The sequence below is a fragment of the Oncorhynchus clarkii genome, chromosome 7, assembly GCF_045791955.1.
Source record: "Oncorhynchus clarkii lewisi isolate Uvic-CL-2024 chromosome 7, UVic_Ocla_1.0, whole genome shotgun sequence".
NCBI lineage: Eukaryota > Metazoa > Chordata > Actinopteri > Salmoniformes > Salmonidae > Oncorhynchus > Oncorhynchus clarkii.
In genome coordinates this window covers 81,899,206-81,917,787 of record NC_092153.1, presented here as the reverse complement: position 1 = coordinate 81,917,787, position 18,582 = coordinate 81,899,206, and the positions used below count along the sequence as shown (strand labels likewise).

General features: G+C 45.4%; 1 protein-coding gene across 2 annotated transcripts in view; it reads left to right on the top strand.

Annotated features, from left to right (window-relative positions):
- The window catches only part of LOC139413907 (ring finger protein 123), a 257,740-nt gene that overhangs the window by 236,365 nt on the left and 2,793 nt on the right, over positions 1-18,582 (top strand). The window lies entirely within an intron of this gene.

Sequence of the window (18,582 nt, the reverse complement as noted above, 5' to 3'; positions counted from 1 at the left end):
CTGCATCTCAGTGCTAGAGGTGTCACTACAGACCCTGGTTCAGAGGTCACTGCATCTCAGTGCTAGAGGTGTCACTACAGACCCTGGTTCAGAGGTCACTGCATCTCGGTGCTAGAGGTGTCACTACAGACCCTGGTTCAGAGGTCACTGCATCTCAGTGCTAGAGGTGTCACTACAGACCCTGGTTCAGAGGTCACTGCATCTCGGTGCTAGAGGTGTCACTACAGACCCTGGTTCAGAGGTCACTGCATCTCGGTGCTAGAGGTGTCACTACAGACCCTGGTTCAGAGGTCACTGCATCTCGGTGCTAGAGGTGTCACTACAGACTCTGGTTCAGAGGTCACTGCATCTCGGTGCTAGAGGTATCACTACAGACCCTGGTTCAGAGGTCACTGCATCTCAGTGCTAGAGGTGTCACTACAGACCCTGGTTCAGAGGTTTAAGACACTGCATCTCAGTGCTAGAGGTGTCACTACAGACCCTGGTTCAGAGGTCACTGCATCTCAGTGCTAGAGGTGTCACTACAGACCATGGTTCAGAGGTCACTGCATCTCGGTGCTAGAGGTGTCACTACAGACCCTGGTTCAGAGGTCACTGCATCTCGGTGCTAGAGGTGTCACTACAGACCCTGGTTCAGAGGTCTAAGACACTGCATCTCTGTGCTAGAGGTGTCACTACAGACCCTGGTTCTCGAGGTCACTGCATCTCGGTGCTAGAGGTGTCACTACAGACCTTGGTTCAGAGGTCACTGCATCTCAGTGCTAGAGGTGTCACTACAGACCATGGTTCAGAGGTCTAAGGCACTGCATCTCAGTGCTAGAGGTGTCACTACAGACCCTGGTTCAGAGGTCTAAGGCACTGTATCTCAGTGCTAGAGGTGTCACTACAGACCCTGGTTCAGAGGTCTAAGGCACTGCATCTCAGTGCTAGAGGTGTCACTACAGACCCTGGTTCAGAGGTCTAAGACACTGCATCTCAGTGCTAGAGGTGTCACTACAGACCCTGGTTCAGAGGTCACTGCATCTCAGTGCTAGAGGTGTCACTACAGACCCTGGTTCAGAGGTCTAAGGCACTGCATCTCAGTGCTAGAGGTGTCACTACAGACCCTGGTTCAGAGGTCACTGCATCTCAGTGCTAGAGGTGTCACTACAGACCCTGGTTCGATCGGGGGGCTCTATCACAACCGGCCGTGATCGGGTGTCCCATAGGGGCGACGCACAATTGGCCAAGCGTCGTCCGGGTTAAGGGATGGTTTGGCCGTCATTGTAAAATAAGAAAAATAGTTCTTAACTGACTTGCCTAGTTCAATAAAAAATACATATTTTTAATTGAAACTGGACAGGTCTTATTTTCCTCTTTGATCAACTTCTATATCACAGTGGAGACGTCTCACAGTGGAGACCTCACACAGTGGGAGACCTCTCAGAGTAGGAGACCTCTCAGAGTGGGAGACCTCTCAGAGTGGGAGACCTCTCAGAGTGGGAGACCTCTCACAGTGGAGACCTCTCGCAGTGGAGACATCTCACAGTGGGAGACCTCTCACAGTGGAGACCTCTCACAGTGGAGACCTCTCACAGTGGAGACCTCACACAGTGGGAGACCTCTCACAGTGGGAGCCCTCTCACAGTGGAGACCTCTCGCAGTGGGAGCCCTCTCACAGTGGAGACCTCTCGCAGTGGAGACCTCTCGCAGTGGAGACCTCTCGCAGTGGAGCCCTCTCGCAGTGGAGCCCTCTCACAGTGGGAGCCCTCTCACAGTGGGAGCCCTCTCACAGTGGGAGCCCTCTCACAGTGGGAGCCCTCTCACAGTGGGAGCCCTCTCACAGTGGGAGCCCTCTCACAGTGGGAGACAGATCACAGTGGAGCCCTCTCACAGTGGGAGCCCTCTCACAGTGGGAGCCCTCTCACAGTGGGAGCCCTCTCACAGTGGGAGCCCTCTCACAGTGGGAGCCCTCTCACAGTGGGAGCCCTCTCACAGTGGGAGCCCTCTCACAGTGGGAGCCCTCTCACAGTGGGAGACAGATCACAGTGGAGCCCTCTCACAGTGGGAGACCTTGCCAATTATCCTGTTTTTTGTGTGCTGAGCACTTCTCCTTTGCCTTGAGGACAGCTGCCATTATTCCTCAGCCAATGGAATAGAAGAAGACTTGATAGGAAGTGGGAAACATTGTTTCTGTGGTTAATAAAGTAGCAAAAGATAATGGGCTTTTCTGCTCCTTCGCCCACACTGATTGGACCGGGTCTTGCTCGGTTCTGTACGGGTCATTACGGGAAAATCAGTTATAATTTTATATAGGCTACCCGAGACAGGTGACAATCAAATCAGATCCTACCCGGACCAGCTTACGTCCCGGATCACATCTCATGTATGCAGGTACCGGTGGATCCGTGAAGACCTCTACCCTGAACCCCTGGTTTGCCATGTTGGCTGTCCATAGAGATGGAGACAGACTTTCCTTCCTTGTTACAATTCAAGGTAGAAAGGAGGTGGAGCACTCAACAACAAAAAAGGCAGACCAACTGGGGACATGCAAATGCTATTTCTAGGGGTTTAAGGTTAGGTTTAAGGTTAGGGTTAGGTTTAAGGTTAGGGTTAGGTTTAAGGTTAGGGTTAGGTTTAAGGTTAGGGTTAGGTTTAAGGTTAGGTTTAAGGTTAAGGTTAGGTTTAGGGTTAGGTTTAAGGTTAGGGTTAGGTTTAAGGTTAGGGTTTAAGTTTAGGGTTAGGTTTAAGGTTAGGGTTAGGTTTAAGGGTTAGGGTCACTATCTGGCATGGTGGGGTTTAAGGAGAGGTGGAGGAGGGTGGGTGGGGGGTCAGCTACCTGTCACTATCTGGCATGGTGGGTTTTACGGAGAGGTGGAGGAGGGTGGGGGGGGTCAGCTACCTGTCACTATCTGGCATGGTGGGTTTTACGGAGAGGTGGAGGGGGGTAGGGGGGTCTTCCCAAGCTTGTCATCAGAGAGCGAGCGAGAGTACCTGACCCTAAATTAAGAAAAGCTTTACAGACTAATTGAGCATAGCCTTGCTATTGAGGGGTCGCTGTAGAAGTGTGTAAAAATGTTGCTGCGGGGATTGCACGTTGCGGTATTTCGCCTAACAGATATGTGGGTTTATCAATGTTTGATTTGTTTTCAAATTATTTGTGGGTCTGTGTGATCTGAGGGAAATATGTGTCTCTAATATGGTCATACATTTGGCAGGCGGTTAGGAATTTGGGTCTAATTGTGTTGCTGTCTTGCGGCTCTGTGGGGTCTGTGAACAGAGCCCCAAAACCAACTGGCTGAGGGGACTCTTCTCTGGCTGAGGGGACTCTTCTCTGGCTGAGGGGACTCTTCGCTGGCTGAGGGGACTCTTCACTGGCTGAGGGGACTCTTCGCTGGCTGAGGGGACTCTTCGCTGGCTGAGGGGGCTCTTCTCTGGCTGAGGGGACTCTTCTCTGGCTGAGGGGACTCTTCTCTGGCTGAGGGGACTCTTCTCTGGCTGAGGGGACTCTTCTCTGGCTGAGGGGACTCTTCGCTGGCTGAGGGGACTCTTCGCTGGCTGAGGGGACTCTTCGCTGGCTGAGGGGACTCTTCGCTGGCTGAGGGGACTCTTCGCTGGCTGAGGGGACTCTTCGCTGGCTGAGGGGACTCTTCGCTGGCTGAGGGGACTCTTCGCTGGCTGAGGGGACTCTTCTCTGGCTGAGGGGACTCTTCTCTGGCTGAGGGGACTCTTCGCTGGCTGAGGGGACTCTTCGCTGGCTGAGGGGACTCTTCTCTGGCTGAGGGGACTCTTCTCTGGCTGAGGGGACTCTTCGCTGGCTGAGGGGACTCAGTTTGACGCTTTTTCTTGAGTGGGCAGCTTGATGAAAGCCAGGCAATATTTAGGTCACCCAGAATATATACCTCTCTGTTGATATCACATACATTATCAAGCATTTAACACATGTTATCCAGATACTGACTGTTATAACACTTGTTGGTCTATAGCAGCTTCCCACAAGAATGGGCTTTAGGCAGATGAACCTGTAGTCATATTACTTCAACAGTATTTAACATAATATCCTCTCTAAGCTTTACAGGAATGTGTTTCTGAATTTAAACAGCAACACCTCCACCTTTTGGCATTTCTGTATTTTCTGTAGATGTTATAACCATGTATTGCTACCACTGTATCATGAACGGTATCATCTAAGTGAGTTTCAGAGATAGTCAGAATATGAATGTCATCTGTTACAAGCAAAATTATTGATTTCATGAATCTTGTTTCTTAAGCTACATATCTTAATATGGACTGTTTTTAGTACTTTTCTGGGATGCTTGATTGTTTTCATTACTTTACTGGGAGGCTTAGCAGAAGTAGACATGCTCTGGTTATTGATGTCATTGCACGGTGAGCTGCACACAGTGGACTTCCTCCTAGGGCACACCGCCTCAGTGCTAACAGTATCACTCTGGTTCATAGGCACATGATTACTGCAGACAATAGCTGTAGGATCAGAGGCATTCAGGGCAGTTAGAAGGACATTAATTAGGTCACTTACATTGTGTCTTCCAACACCCCTGGGATAATGTACATTTGCTGAAGCATTATGATGACTCAGTGTCACAATGGTGGGGATTAACTGAGCTGGGTTTGGGTCATTGATAAGTCATTGTCTCAACGCAGCCTTATAATGCTGTGAAAGGATCCAGGAACACAAATGATTTGGGTTGATCCCATCCTCCTTATAATGCTGTGAAAGGATCCAGGAACACAAATGATTTGGGTGGATCCCATCCTCCTTATAATGCTGTAAAAGGATCCAGGAACCCAAATGATTTGGGTGGATCCCATCCTCCTTATAAAACAAGCTTTGTTTCCAGAAGGTATCAAAATTGTCAATAAATGTTAACCACATGGAGCTGCATTAGTCTCGTAACCAGTTATGGAGGGATAAAACGTCTGCTGAAACTTTCATTGCCACGATTTAGGGAGGGCAGAGGGCCAGATATTATGTGGGGTTTGATGGTGTCAAGTAGAAACCCAATCAGTTCTGTTCTGAGCTCTACTCCTGAACTTATTTATGCTTGCCATTTATTTAAAAAAAGTTGAATACTTATTGACTCAAGACATTTCATCTTTTCATTTAAAAAGAAATTATACAAATTTCCAAAAAATATATTTCTAAATTTAGGCTGAATTACAATAAAGTGTGGAAAGGGTGAAAGGATGTGAATACGTTGGGAAGGCGCTGTATGTCTCGGATTGTGTTCAAGGGGAGGTGCTGAGAGTGTCAGGTTCTTGTCCAGTAGTGACGTTTCGGTCGCCACAGACTAGTACATGTCCCCGGGCCTGGAAATGGTTGATCTCCCCCTCCAGGATGGAGAAGCTGTCATTTGGTAAAGTACGGGGATTCTATTATGGGGATATAGGAAGTTACAGGAGGACATTATCCTCTGTTGAGATTATGTCCCTATTAATTTCTAACCAGATGTGAAATGTTCCTGTTTTGATTAATTGAATAGAGTGAGTTATGTCTGATCTATACCAAATTAGTATACCCCCTGAGTCTCTTCCCTGTTTCACACCTGGTAGTGTGGTGGATGGGACTACCAGCTCTCTAGAGGGCAACCAGTGGGTCCGTCACCTTTTATACCATGTTTGTTGTAGGATGACTATGTCTTTCTGATTTACTTGGTGAAGTATGGGTTTCTGTTCTTTAGGCCTATGACCATTAGGTTTGAGCATGTAGTGAATGCCTGTTAGGTGGGTGGATGGGTTAGCTGTAGGAGTTAGGCCTGTTGCTCTGCTCACAACCTGGGCAATATGTGTGGCTGTCATGTTGAGGTCCTTGCTTCTCTCTCCTCGTCTTTCTTTCTCTCTCTCTCCCTCTCTCTCTCCCCAACCATCTCTCGCTCTCCTTTATATCTCTCTCGCTCTCCTTTGTTCAGACCCGCCCCAGGGGCTGGCTGAGAGGAATATATAGAGAGAGGGTTCTGAGGTCTGAGAGAGGGGAGAGAAACAGAGAGTCTCTGCCATGTTGTGACTTTCAGCTTGTTTTATTATTTTGGGTCTCCGGTCGTTGCAGTTACAATTACAGTTAATCAACATGACTGTCAAATGAATTGGACTGCACTTCATTACTCTGTACCTAGCTAGAAATGCTGACTCGAATTTCCAGAAGTTTCCTTCAGCCCATATGTACAATATACACTGAGGATGCGTCCCAAATTGCACTCTATTCCCTACATAGTGCACTACTTTTGGACAAAGCCCTATGGGCCTATAGGGGATAGTGTGCCATTTTGGACTCGTGTAGGTTAAATCCAAGCACCAACAGTCATGCATTTTGAAATGTAATCTAATATACAGTACTTCCATTGTGTGAAGTTGTTTTTTAGGTGCTGTAATAATCCGTTATGTCTTCCTGTTTGTACATCCCAAATGGCACCCTATTCCCTACATAGTACACTACTTTTGATAGGGCTTACAAGCTACACTAGAGTCGTCAGAAGGATACATTTTTTTACTTTGACTGCCCTTATTTTTATTGTTGTTGACGTTTGTCAATAAAACTCATGAATGTCAACTGTTTATGTCAAATACCATGGTGTGGTCTGCTAGTCTAGTCACATGGTGTGGTCTGCTAGGCTCGTACCATGGTGTGGTCTGCTAGTCTCATACCATGGTGTGGTCTGCTAGTCTAGTCACATGGTGTGGTCTGCTAGTCTAGTCACATGGTGTGGTCTGCTAGGCTCGTACCATGGTGTGGTCTGCTAGTCTCATACCATGGTGTGGTCTGCTAGTCTAGTCACATGGTGTGGTCTGCTAGTCTCGTACCATGGTGTGGTCTGCTAGTCTAGTCACATGGTGTGGTCTGCTAGGCTCGTACCATGGTGTGGTCTGCTAGTCTCATACCATGGTGTGGTCTGCTAGTCTAGTCCCATGGTGTGGTCTGCTAGTCTCGTACCATGGTGTGGTCTGCTAGTCTCGTACCATGGCTGTGGTCTGCTAGTCTCGTACCATGGGTGTGGTCTGCTAGTCTAGTCCCATGGTGTGGTCTGCTAGTCTCGTACCATGGCTGTGGTCTGCTAGTCTCGTACCATGGTGTGGTCTGCTAGCCTCGTACCATGGGTGTGGTCTGCTAGTCTAGTCCCATGGTGTGGTCTGCTAGTCTGGTCCCATGGCTGTGGTCTGCTAGTCTCGTACCATGGTGTGGTCTGCTAGTCTGGTCCCATGGTGTGGTCTGCTAGTCTCGTACCATGGTGCGGTCTGCTAGTCTGGTACCATGCTGTGGTCTGCTAGTCTGGTCCCATGGTGTGGTCTGCTAGTCTCGTACCATGGTGTGGTCTGCTAGTCTGGTCCCATGGTGTGGTCTGCTAGTCTGGTCCCATGGTGTGGTCTGCTAGTCTGGTCCCATGGTGTGGTCTGCTAGTCTGGTACCATGGTGTGGTCTGCTAGTCTGGTACCATGGTGTGGTCTGCTAGTCTCGTACCATGGTGTGGTCTGCTAGTCTGGTCCCATGGTGTGGTCTGCTAGTCTGGTGTGGTCTGCTAGTCTGGTACCATGGTGTGGTCTGCTAGTCTCGTACCATGGTGTGGTCTGCTAGTCTGGTCCCATGCTGTGGTCTGCTAGTCTAGTCACATGGTGTGGTCTGCTAGTCTGGTGTGGTCTGCTAGTCTGGTACCATGGTGCGGTCTGCTAGTCTGGTACCATGTTGTGGTCTGCTAGTCTGGTCACATGGTGTGGTCTGCTAGTCTCGTACCATGGTGTGGTCTGCTAGTCTGGTCCCATGGTGTGGTCTGCTAGTCTAGTCCCATGGTGTGGTCTGCTAGTCTGGTCCCATGGTGTGGTCTGCTAGTCTGGTCCCATGGTGTGGTCTGCTAGTCTGGTCCCATGGTGTGGTCTGCTAGTCTGGTACCATGGTGTGGTCTGCTAGTCTCGTACCATGGTGTGGTCTGCTAGTCTCGCACCATGGGTGTGGTCTGCTAGTCTAGTCCCATGGTGTGGTCTGCTAGTCTCGTACCATGGTGTGGTCTGCTAGTCTAGTCACATGGTGTGGTCCGCTAGTCTAGTCACATGGTGTGGTCCGCTAGTCTCGTACCATGGTGTGGTCTGCTAGTCGCGTACCATGGTGTGGTCTGCTCATCAGTAGACATTTCCTCTCACATCCCTTCAATTTCTTCCCTCTTTTTGATGAGCTAATTAGTGAAGGTGTGCCCGTTCATCCAGGCTCAGTTGAGTCCCGGTGATGTAAACATTAACGGTACTTTACCCTACACCTTAGAGACTGCTGCCCTATGTACACTGAACAAAAATATCAACACAACATGTAAAGTGTTGGTTTCATGAGCTAAAATAAAGTATATCAGAAATGGTCCATTCGCACAAAAAGCTTATTACTCTCAAATTTTGGCCACAAATTTGTTTGAGGTCAATATAATCCAGCCACCTGACAGGTGTGGCATATCAAGAAGCTGATTAAACGGTATGATAATTGCACAGGTGCACCTTGTGCTGGGGACATTAAAAAGCCACTCTTAAAATGCGCAGTTTTGTCAACACAATGCCACAGGTGTCTCAAGTTTTGAAGGAGCGTGCAATGCTGACTGCAGACATGTCTACCAGAGCTGTTGCCAGAAAATTAAATGTTAATTTCTCTACCATAAGCCGTCGTCCAACGTCGTTTTAGATAATTTGGCAGTACGCCCATCCGGCCTCAAAACCGCAGACCCCTTGTCCGGGGGTCGTGTGGACAAGCGGTTTGCTGATGTCAGCGTTGTGAACAGAGTGCCCGGTGGGGGTGGGGTTATGGAAAGGGCAGGCACAAGCTACGGACAACAAACACAATGGCAGTTTATCGATGGCAATTTGAATGCACAGTGATACCGTGACGAGATCCTGAGTCCCCGTTGTCGTGCCATTCATCTTCCTCCATCACCTCATGTTTCAGCATGGTAATGCACGGCCCCACGTCGCAAGGATCTGTACACAATTCCCTGGAAGCTGAACATGCCCCAGTTCTTCCATGGCCTGCATACTCACCAGACCTGTCACCCATTGAGCATGTTTGGGATGCTCTGGATCGACGTGTATGACATCATGTTCCAGTTCCCGCCAATATCCAGCAACGTCACACAGCCATTGAAGAAGTGGGACAACATTCCACAGATCACAATCAACAGCCTGATTAACTCTATGTGAAGGAGATGTGTCGCGCTGCATGAGGCAAATGGTCACACCAGATACTGACTGGTTTTCTATTCCACGGCCCTACCTTTTTGTTAAGGTATTTGTGACCAACAGATGGATATCTGTATTCCCAGTCATGTGAAATCCATAGATTAGGGCCTAATGAATTCATTTAAATTGACTGATTTCCTTATATGAACTGTAACTAAGTAGAATTGTTGATATTACAGTCATTGAACACTTCACTTTAATAATGTTTAACCACGATTGAACTCTTTGGCCTGAATGCCAAGCATCACATCTGGAGGAAACCTGGCACCATCCCTACTGTGAAGCATGGTGGTGGCAGCGTCATGCTGTGGGGATGTTTTTCAGCGGCAGGGACTGTGAGACTAGTCAGGATTGAGGGAAAGATGGACGGAGCAAAGTACAGAGAGATCCTCGATGGAAACCTGCTCAGGACAACGACCCTATGCACACAGCCAAGACAACACAGGAGTGGCTTCGGGACAAGTCTCTGAATGTCCTTGTGACCCAGCCAGAGCCCGGACTTGAACCTGATCAAACATCTCTGGATAGGCATGAAAATAGTATCTGTTTCAGCTCCCCCTCTTACAGTATCTGTTGGAGCTAACCTGTTTCAGCTCCCCCTCTTACTGTACCTGTTTTAGCTCCCCCTCTTACTGTACCTGTTTCAGCTCCCCCTCTTACTGTACCTGTTTCATATCCCCCTCTTACTGTACCTGTTTCAGATCCCCCTCTTACTGTACCTGTTTCAGATCCCCCTCTTACTGTATCTGATGGAGCTAACCTGTTTCAGCTCCCACTTCCCTTCCTCTCCTTTCCCTCCCTTGCATTAGCTAATTACTGAAGGAAGGCGTGCCCATTGAAGAGCCTTAATTGAGGAAAGAAAGAGGGAGAGGGGGTGTGGGGGGGGGGGTCTCCTGTGCGTATCCAAGCAGGCTGAATAATACTCCCCGTGGCTCCCAAAGTTGTAATCATTAACATTTATCGTTATCGTTGACCCGAGACCACACACACATAGGCAGTCAGCCTGAAAAGCCCTGCTTCTACTGCTGCTGTGATCTCTTTCTGTTAAAGCACGACTTCGTTGTGCCTGATCAGCACATTCTGTCTGCGTCCCAAATGTCACTCTGTATTCCCTATTATCGTGCCCTAATTTGGCCAATAGGCCAATGGGACGATTTAGCGCACTAGATTGGGAATAGGGTGCCATTTTTGGGACGTATCCTCTGACTTGACTGGAGAGGAGGAAGGGAGGGAGGAATATCTATCGCATGGATGGGAGGTTTTCTGTTAAGCTACCCCTAAACACACACACCTCTTCGCCACTAAGCCCTCTGAATCATATCTCTGCCTCCGCAGCACATAACTCTAAATTCCATTTAGAATATACTACGTGTTATAATCTGCTGTGCTCTGTAGGTGGTTTATTAAAGGAGGAGAGAGAGGGAAAAAAAAGAAAAAGAGGTGTCCGTAGAAAGGATGAGGGGGGTGGAGCCTGTTCAAAGCACCCTGCCTACAAGATGGAACCTTCAAGGTGAATGTTACTGTACTCTGTGAATGTTATTGTACTGTGTGAATGTTATTGTACTGTACTGTGTGAATGTTATTGTACTGTGTGAATGTTATTCTACTGTACTGTGTGAATGTTATTGTACTGTACTGTGTGAATGTTATTGTACTGTGCTCTGTGAATGTTATTGTACTGTGTGAATGTTATTGTACTGTACTGTGTGAATGTTATTGTACTGTGTGAATGTTATTCTACTGTACTGTGTGAATGTTATTGTACTGTGTGAATGTTATTGTACTGTGCTCTGTGAATGTTATTGTACTGTGCTCTGTGAATGTTATTGTACTGTGCTCTGTGAATGTTATTGTACTGTACTGTGTGAATGTTATTGTACTGTGTGAATGTTATTGTACTGTGTGAATGTTATTGTACTCTGTGAATGTTATTGTACTGTGTGAATGTTATTGTACTGTACTCTGTGAATGTTATTGTACTCTGTGAATGTTATTGTACTGTGTGAATGTTATTGTACTGTGCTCTGTGAATGTTATTCTACTGTACTCTGTGAATGTTATTGTACTGTGTGAATGTTATTGTACTGTACTCTGTGAATGTTATTGTACTGTGTGAATGTTATTCTACTGTACTGTGTGAATGTTATTGTACTGTGTGAATGTTATTCTACTGTACTGTGTGAATGTTATTGTACTGTGCTCTGTGAATGTTATTCTACTGTATTCTGTGAATGTTATTGTACTGTGTGAATGTTATTCTACTGTACTGTGTGAATGTTATTGTACTGTGTGAATGTTATTCTACTGTACTGTGTGAATGTTATTGTACTGTGTGAATGTTATTGTACTGTGTGAATGTTATTGTACTGTGTGAATGTTATTCTACTGTACTGTGTGAATGTTATTCTACTGTACTGTGTGAATGTTATTGTACTGTGTGAATGTTATTGTACTGTGTGAATGTTATTCTACTGTACTGTGTGAATGTTATTGTACTGTGTGAATGTTATTCTACTGTACTGTGTGAATGTTATTGTACTGTGTGAATATGTTACTGAACTCTGTGAATGTTATTGTACTGTGTGAATATGTTACTGTTCTGTATGAATGTTATTGTACTGTGTGAATATGTTACTGAACTCTGTGAATGTTATTGTACTGTGCTCTGTGAATGTTATTGTACTGTGTGAATATGTTACTGTTCTGTGTGAATGTTATTGTACTGTGTGAATATGTTACTGAACTCTGTGAATGTTATTGTACTGTGTGAATGTTATTGTACTGTGTGAATGTTATTGTACTGTGTGAATGTTATTGTACTGTGTGAATGTTATTGTACTGTGTGAATGTTATTGTACTGTGTGAATGTTATTGTACTGTGTGAATGTTATTGTACTGTGTGAATGTTATTGTACTGTGTGCTCTGTGAATGTTATTGTACTCTGTGAATGTTATTGTACTGTGCTCTGTGAATGTTATTGTACTGTGTGAATATGTTACTGTTCTGTGTGAATGTTATTGTACTGTGTGAATGTTATTGTACTGTGAATGTTTCTGTGCTCTGTGAATGTTATTGTACTCTGTGAATGTTATTGTACTGTGTGAATATGTTACTGTTCTGTGTGAATGTTACTGTACTGTGTGAATGTTATTGTACTGTGAATGTTACTGTTCTGTGTGAATGTTATTGTACTCTGTGCTCTGTGAATGTTATTGTACTGTGCTCTGTGAATGTTATTGTACTGTGTGAATGTTATTGTACTGTACTCTGTGAATGTTACTGTTCTGTGTGATGTAGTAATCTATGCTTGCCCCAGCTCCTTCAGTACACTCCTCTCCAGTCACCCAACATTACCAGAGGAGAATTATCATTTCTAAGAAAGGGAAAGAGGGATTCCTAGTCAGTTGTACAACTGAATGCATTCAACTGAAATGTGTCTTCAGAAATATGTGATACATTTGTACAAAGGGAAGTGGTAGCTATGGGCTTCAAGAAAAATCGATTTAATCATGCACCGCAAGTTAAGTGTGAGGCGTTGGGAATATAATCTCCCGTAGATTGTACAGAGCCTTCAGAAAGTATTCACACCCCTTGATTTATTCCACATTCTGTTGTTTACAGCCTTAATTCAAAATTGATAAACACAATACCCCCATAATGACAATGTGAAAATGTGTTTTTAGAAATGTTTTCAAATGTATTGAAAATGAATATCTAATTTACATCAAACCAGAATCACCTTTGACAGTGATTACAGCTGTGAATCTTTCTGGGTAAATCTCTAAGAGCTTTGCACACCTGGATAGTACAATATTGGCACATTTATTATTTTCTTAATTCTTAAAATTCTTCAATCTCTGTCAAGTTGGTTGTTGATCATTGCTAGACAGACGTTTTAAAGTCTTGCCATAGATCTTAGGTCTTGCCATAGATTCTCAAGCAAAAAAAACTGTAATTAGGCCACTCAGGAACATTCAATGTCATCTTGGTAAACTACTCCAGTGTAGATTTGGCCTTGTGTTTAAGGTTATTGTCCTGCTGAAAGATGAATTCGTCTCCCACTGTCTGTTGGAAAGCAGACTGAACCAGGTTTTCCTCTTGCATTTTGCCTGTGTTTAGCTCTATTCCATTTATTTTTATCCTCTTCAACTCCCTAGTCCTTGCCAATGACAAGCATACCCATAACATGATGCAGCCTCCACCATGCTTGAACATATGACGAGTGGTACTCGGTGTTGTATTTGCCTCAAACATAATGCTTTATATTCAGGACATAAAGTTAATTTCTTTGCATATTTTAGAATATTTGTATTCTGTACAGGCATCCTTCTTTTCACTGAGTCATTTTGGTTAGTATTGTGGTGTAACTACAATGTTGTTGATCCATCCTCAGTTTTCTCCCATCACAGCCATTAGTCTATAACTGTTCTAAAGTCACCATTGGCCTCATGGTGAAATCTTTGAGTGGTTTCCTTCCTCTCTGGCAACTGAGTTAGGAAGGACGTCTGTATCTTTGTAATGTCTGGGTGTATTGATGCACCATCCAAAGTGCATTTAATAACTTAATTTTTTACTTCGCTCGAAGGGATATTAAATGTCTGCTTTTAATTTATACTTTTTATTACCCATCTACATCGAATCAAATGTATTTATGAAGTCTTTTTTTTACATCAGCAGATGTCACAAAGTGCCGTACAGAAACCCAGCCTAAAAACCCAAAGTGCAAGCTATGCAGATGTAGAAGCACAGTGGCTAGGAAAAACTCAGAGGCGTGGCCAGTCCTTTCTGGCTGCGCAGGTGGAGATAATAAGAGTACATGGACATTAAGGCCAGATTGTTCTTCAAGATGTTCAAACATTCATAGATGACCAGCAGGGTGATAAAATTATCTGAATGGTTGTACAGTAGGTAGCCTTCTTTACGATGTATTGGAAACCAATGCATACATACACTTAAGTAGTATTTGGTAGCATTGCCTTTAAATTGTTTAACTTGGGTCAAACGTTTCAGGTAGCCATACACAAGTTTCCCACAATAAGTGGGGTGAATTTTGGCCCATTCCTCCTGACAGAGCTGGTGTAACTGAGTCAGGTTTTTAGGCCTCCTTGCTCGCACAAGCTTTTTCAGTTCTGCCCACACATTTTCTATAGGATTGAGGTCAGGGCTTTGTGATGGCCATTCCAATACCTTGACTTTGTTGTCCTTAAGCCATTTTGCCACAACTTTGGGTCATTGTCCGTTTGGAAGACCCATTTGCGACCAAGCTTTAACTTCCTGACTGATGTCTTGAGATGTTGCTTCAATATATCCACATCATTTCACCTCCTCATGATGCCATCTATTTTGTGAATTGCACCAGTCCCTCCTGCAGCAAAGCACCCCCACAACATGATGCTGCCACCCCCGTGCTTCACTGTTGGGATGGTGTTCTTCAGCTTGCAAGCATCCCCCTTTTTCCTCCAAACATAACGATGGTCATTATGACCAAAAAGTTTTTTTTGTTTCATCAGACCAGAGGATATTTATCCTAAAAGTACGATCTTTGTCCCTATGTGCAGTTGCAAACCGTAGTCTGGATTTTTTATGTCTGTTTTGGAGCAGTGGCTTCTTCCTTGCTGGGCAGCCTTTCAGGTTATGTCGATGTAGGACTAGTTTTACTGTGGATATAGATACTTTTGTACCTGTTTCCTCCAGCATCTTCACAAGGTCCTTTGCTGTTGTCCAGGGATTGATTCAACAAAGTATTGACTCCAAGTTGAAGAAACATTGCAAGGATGATTTGATAAGCTCAGTTAGATTGTGACCTGTTGCCACAAGAAAAGGGCAACCATTGAAGAACAAACACCATTGTAAATACAACCTATATTTGTTTATTTTCCCTTTTGTAATTTAACTATTTGCATGTTGCAACACTATATATAGACATATGACATTTGAAGTGTCTTTTATCTTTTGGAACTTTTGTGAGTGTGATGTTTTCTGTTCCTTTTTGTGTTTGTCACGTTATCTATTTCACCTGCTTTGGCAATGTAAACATATGTTTCCCATGTCAATCAATCCCCTTAAATTGAAATTGAATTGATATGAGAGAGAGAGAGGCGCATAGAGAGAGAATGCCAAGTGTCAATTCTGGAGGAAACCTGGCACCAACCCTACGGTGAAGCATAGTAGTGGCAGTATTATGCTGTGGGGATGTTTCCCAGTGGCAGGGACTAGGAGACTAGTCAGGATCGAGGGAAAGATGAACAGAGCAAAGTACAGAGCGATCCTTGATGAAAACCTGCTGCAGAGCGCTCAGGACCTCAGACTGGGGTGAAGGTTCACCTTCCAACAGGACAACGACCCTAAGCACACAATCAAGACAACGCAGGAGTGGCTTCGAGACAAGACTGAATGTCCTTGAGTGGCCCAGCCAGAGCCCGGGCTTGAACCCTATCGAACATCTCTGGAGAGACCTGAAAATAGCAGTGCAGCCAGCAACTCTCCCCATCCAACCTGACAGAGCTTGAGAGGATCTGCAGAGAAGAATGGGAGAAACTCCTCAAATACAGGTGTGCCAAGCTTATAGCATCATACCCAAGAAGACTCGAGGCTGTAATCGCTGCCAAATACGCTTAAACAAAGTACTGAGTAAAGGGTCTGAATACTTATGTATATGTAAAAAAACAACAACGATGTTGCAAAAATGTATTGATGTATTGTATTGTTTTTGCTTTGTCATTATACATTTGTCATTGTACATTGTGTGTAGATTGATGAGGGGGAAAATGTAATCAATTTCATTCACAGAGTACAATAACATTCACACAGTACAATAACATTCACAGAGCACAATAACATTCACAGAGCACAATAACGTTCACACAGTACAATCATTTTTTCAATTATAGGGTACTGTGTGTAGATTTAATCTATTTTAGAATAAGGCTGTAACCTAACAAAATGTGTAAAAAGTCAAGGGGTCTGAATACTTCCCGAAGGCACTGTGTTTGTTGGTGTCGTCACTGCAGGAGAGATGGTGTCAAAAAGGGTCTATGTCCAGGTAGCCATTTGATTAGCTATTTAGCAGTCTTGAAGCTTTGGGGTAGAAGCTGTTCAGGTTCCTGTTAGTTCCAGACTTGGTGCACTGGTACAGCTTGCTGTTAAGTAGCAGAGTAAACAGTATATGACTTGGGTGGCTGGAGTCTTTGACAATTTTCAGGGCTTTCCTCTGACACCGCCTGGTATAGAGGTCCTGGATTGAAGGGAGCTCGGCCCCAGTGATGTACTGGGCCGTGCTCACCACCCAGTGATGTACTGGGCCGTACTCAACACCCAGTGTAACGCTTTGCGGTCAGGTGCCTTGCAGTCGCCGTACCAAGCGGTGATGTCATGATGCTCTCACTGGTGCAGCTGGTGAACTGTGTGTCGTTATGCGAAACTGTCAATGCTTGAGTTGGGCTAATCCTCACTAGTTCAGAGTAACGGCACTTCAAACGTTTGACTAATTGAGTCTGGCATCTCTTTTAGCATATCGGATCTAAAATATAATGAATATGGATCGAAATATAAGGACTTATCGGTCCAGTTCAAGTCCTGGACACAACTACCTTAGCGCTGTCTGGCACACTGTCAAATAGTGGTTTTCTTTACCCTTTATTTTCTTCAGCCTGGCCTCCCTCTTCCCTCCTCTCCCCTCCCCATCCTCCCTCATAAATAAATCAGGTTATTACGGTCCATAGTAATTATATGGATGTTTATTCCAATATCACCTCAAGCCTTCCTCTATATATATTAGTCTGCTGTGACATTATATAGCCTAGGTATTCCTAGTTATGCAGTGGTGGTAGATGTATTGCCCTTGGTAGTTGTTGCCTTTGGCTAGAAAGGTCCTATGTGTGACCATGCTGTTGTTTTCAACATGTCATTTAGATGTACAGTACCAGTCAGAAGTTTGGACACTGATACTCATTCAAAGGTTTCTTTTTTTTTTTTTACTATTTTCTGCATTGTGCAATAGTAGTGAAGACATCAAAACGATGAAATAACATAATATGGAATCATGTAGTAACCACAAAAAGTGTTAAACACTTCAAAGTAGCCACCCTTTGCCTTGATGACAGCTTTGCACACTCTTGGTGGCCATCTTGAAGCATGTGGGGACAGCGGACTGGGATAGGGAGAGATTGAATATGTCCGTAAACTCACCAGCCAGCTGGTCTGCGCATGCTCTGAGGACGCGGCTAGGGATGCTGTCTGGGACGGCAGCCTTGCGAGAGTTAACACGTTTAAATGTCTTACTCACGTCGGCCACGGAGAAGGAGAGGCCACATTCCTTGGTAGAGGGCACTGTATTGTCCTCAAAGGTGTGTCTGAGCCGTTGAATTGCGACTCTACTTTGTACTGACATTTTGGCTGTTTGATTACCTTACGGAGGGAATAACTACACTGTTTTGTATTTGGCCACATTCCCAGTCACATTTCCGTGGTTAAATGCAGTGGTTCGCCCTTTCAGTTTTGTGCGAATTCTGCCATCTATCCACGGTTCCTGTTAGGGTAGGTTTTAAAAGTCACAGTGGGAACAACATCTCCTATACACTTCCTTATAAACTCACTCACCGAATCAGTGTATACATTGATATTCCCTGAGGCAACCCGGAACATATCCCAGTCCGCGTGATCAAAACAATCTTGTAGCGTGGATTCCGATTGGTCAGACCAGTGTTGAATAGTCCTTAGCACGGCTACATCTTTTTGAGTTTCTGCCTATAGGAAGGGAGGAGCAAAATGGAGTTGTGGTCACATATGCCGAAAGGAGAGAGTTGAGAGAGGACCTAGCACCTAGCCCTGAGGGACACCAGTAGAGATGACCTAGTACCTAGCCCTGAGGGACACCAGTAGAGATGACCTAGAACCTAGCCCTGGGAGACACCAGTAGAGATGACCTAGTACCTAGCTCTGGGGGACACCAGTAGAGGACCTAGCACCTAGCCCTGGGGGACACCAGTAGAGGACCTAGCCCCTAGCCCTGAAGGACACCAGTAGAGATGACCTAGCACCTAGCCCTGAAGGACACCAGTAGAGATGACCTAGCACCTAGCCCTGAGGGACACCAGTAGAGATGACCTAGTACCTAGCACTGAGGGACACCAGTAGAGATGACCTAGTACCTATCCCTGAGGGACACCAGTAGAGAACCTAGTACCTAGCCCTGGGGGACACCAGTAGAGATGACCTAGTTCCTAGCTCTAGGGGACACCAGTAGAGAGGACCTAGCACCTAGCCCTGGGGGACACCAGTAGAGAGGACCTAGCACCTAGCCCTGGGGGACACTAGTAGAGAGGACCTAGCACCTAGCCCTGGGGGACACCAGTAGAGAGGACCTAGCACCTAGCCCTGGG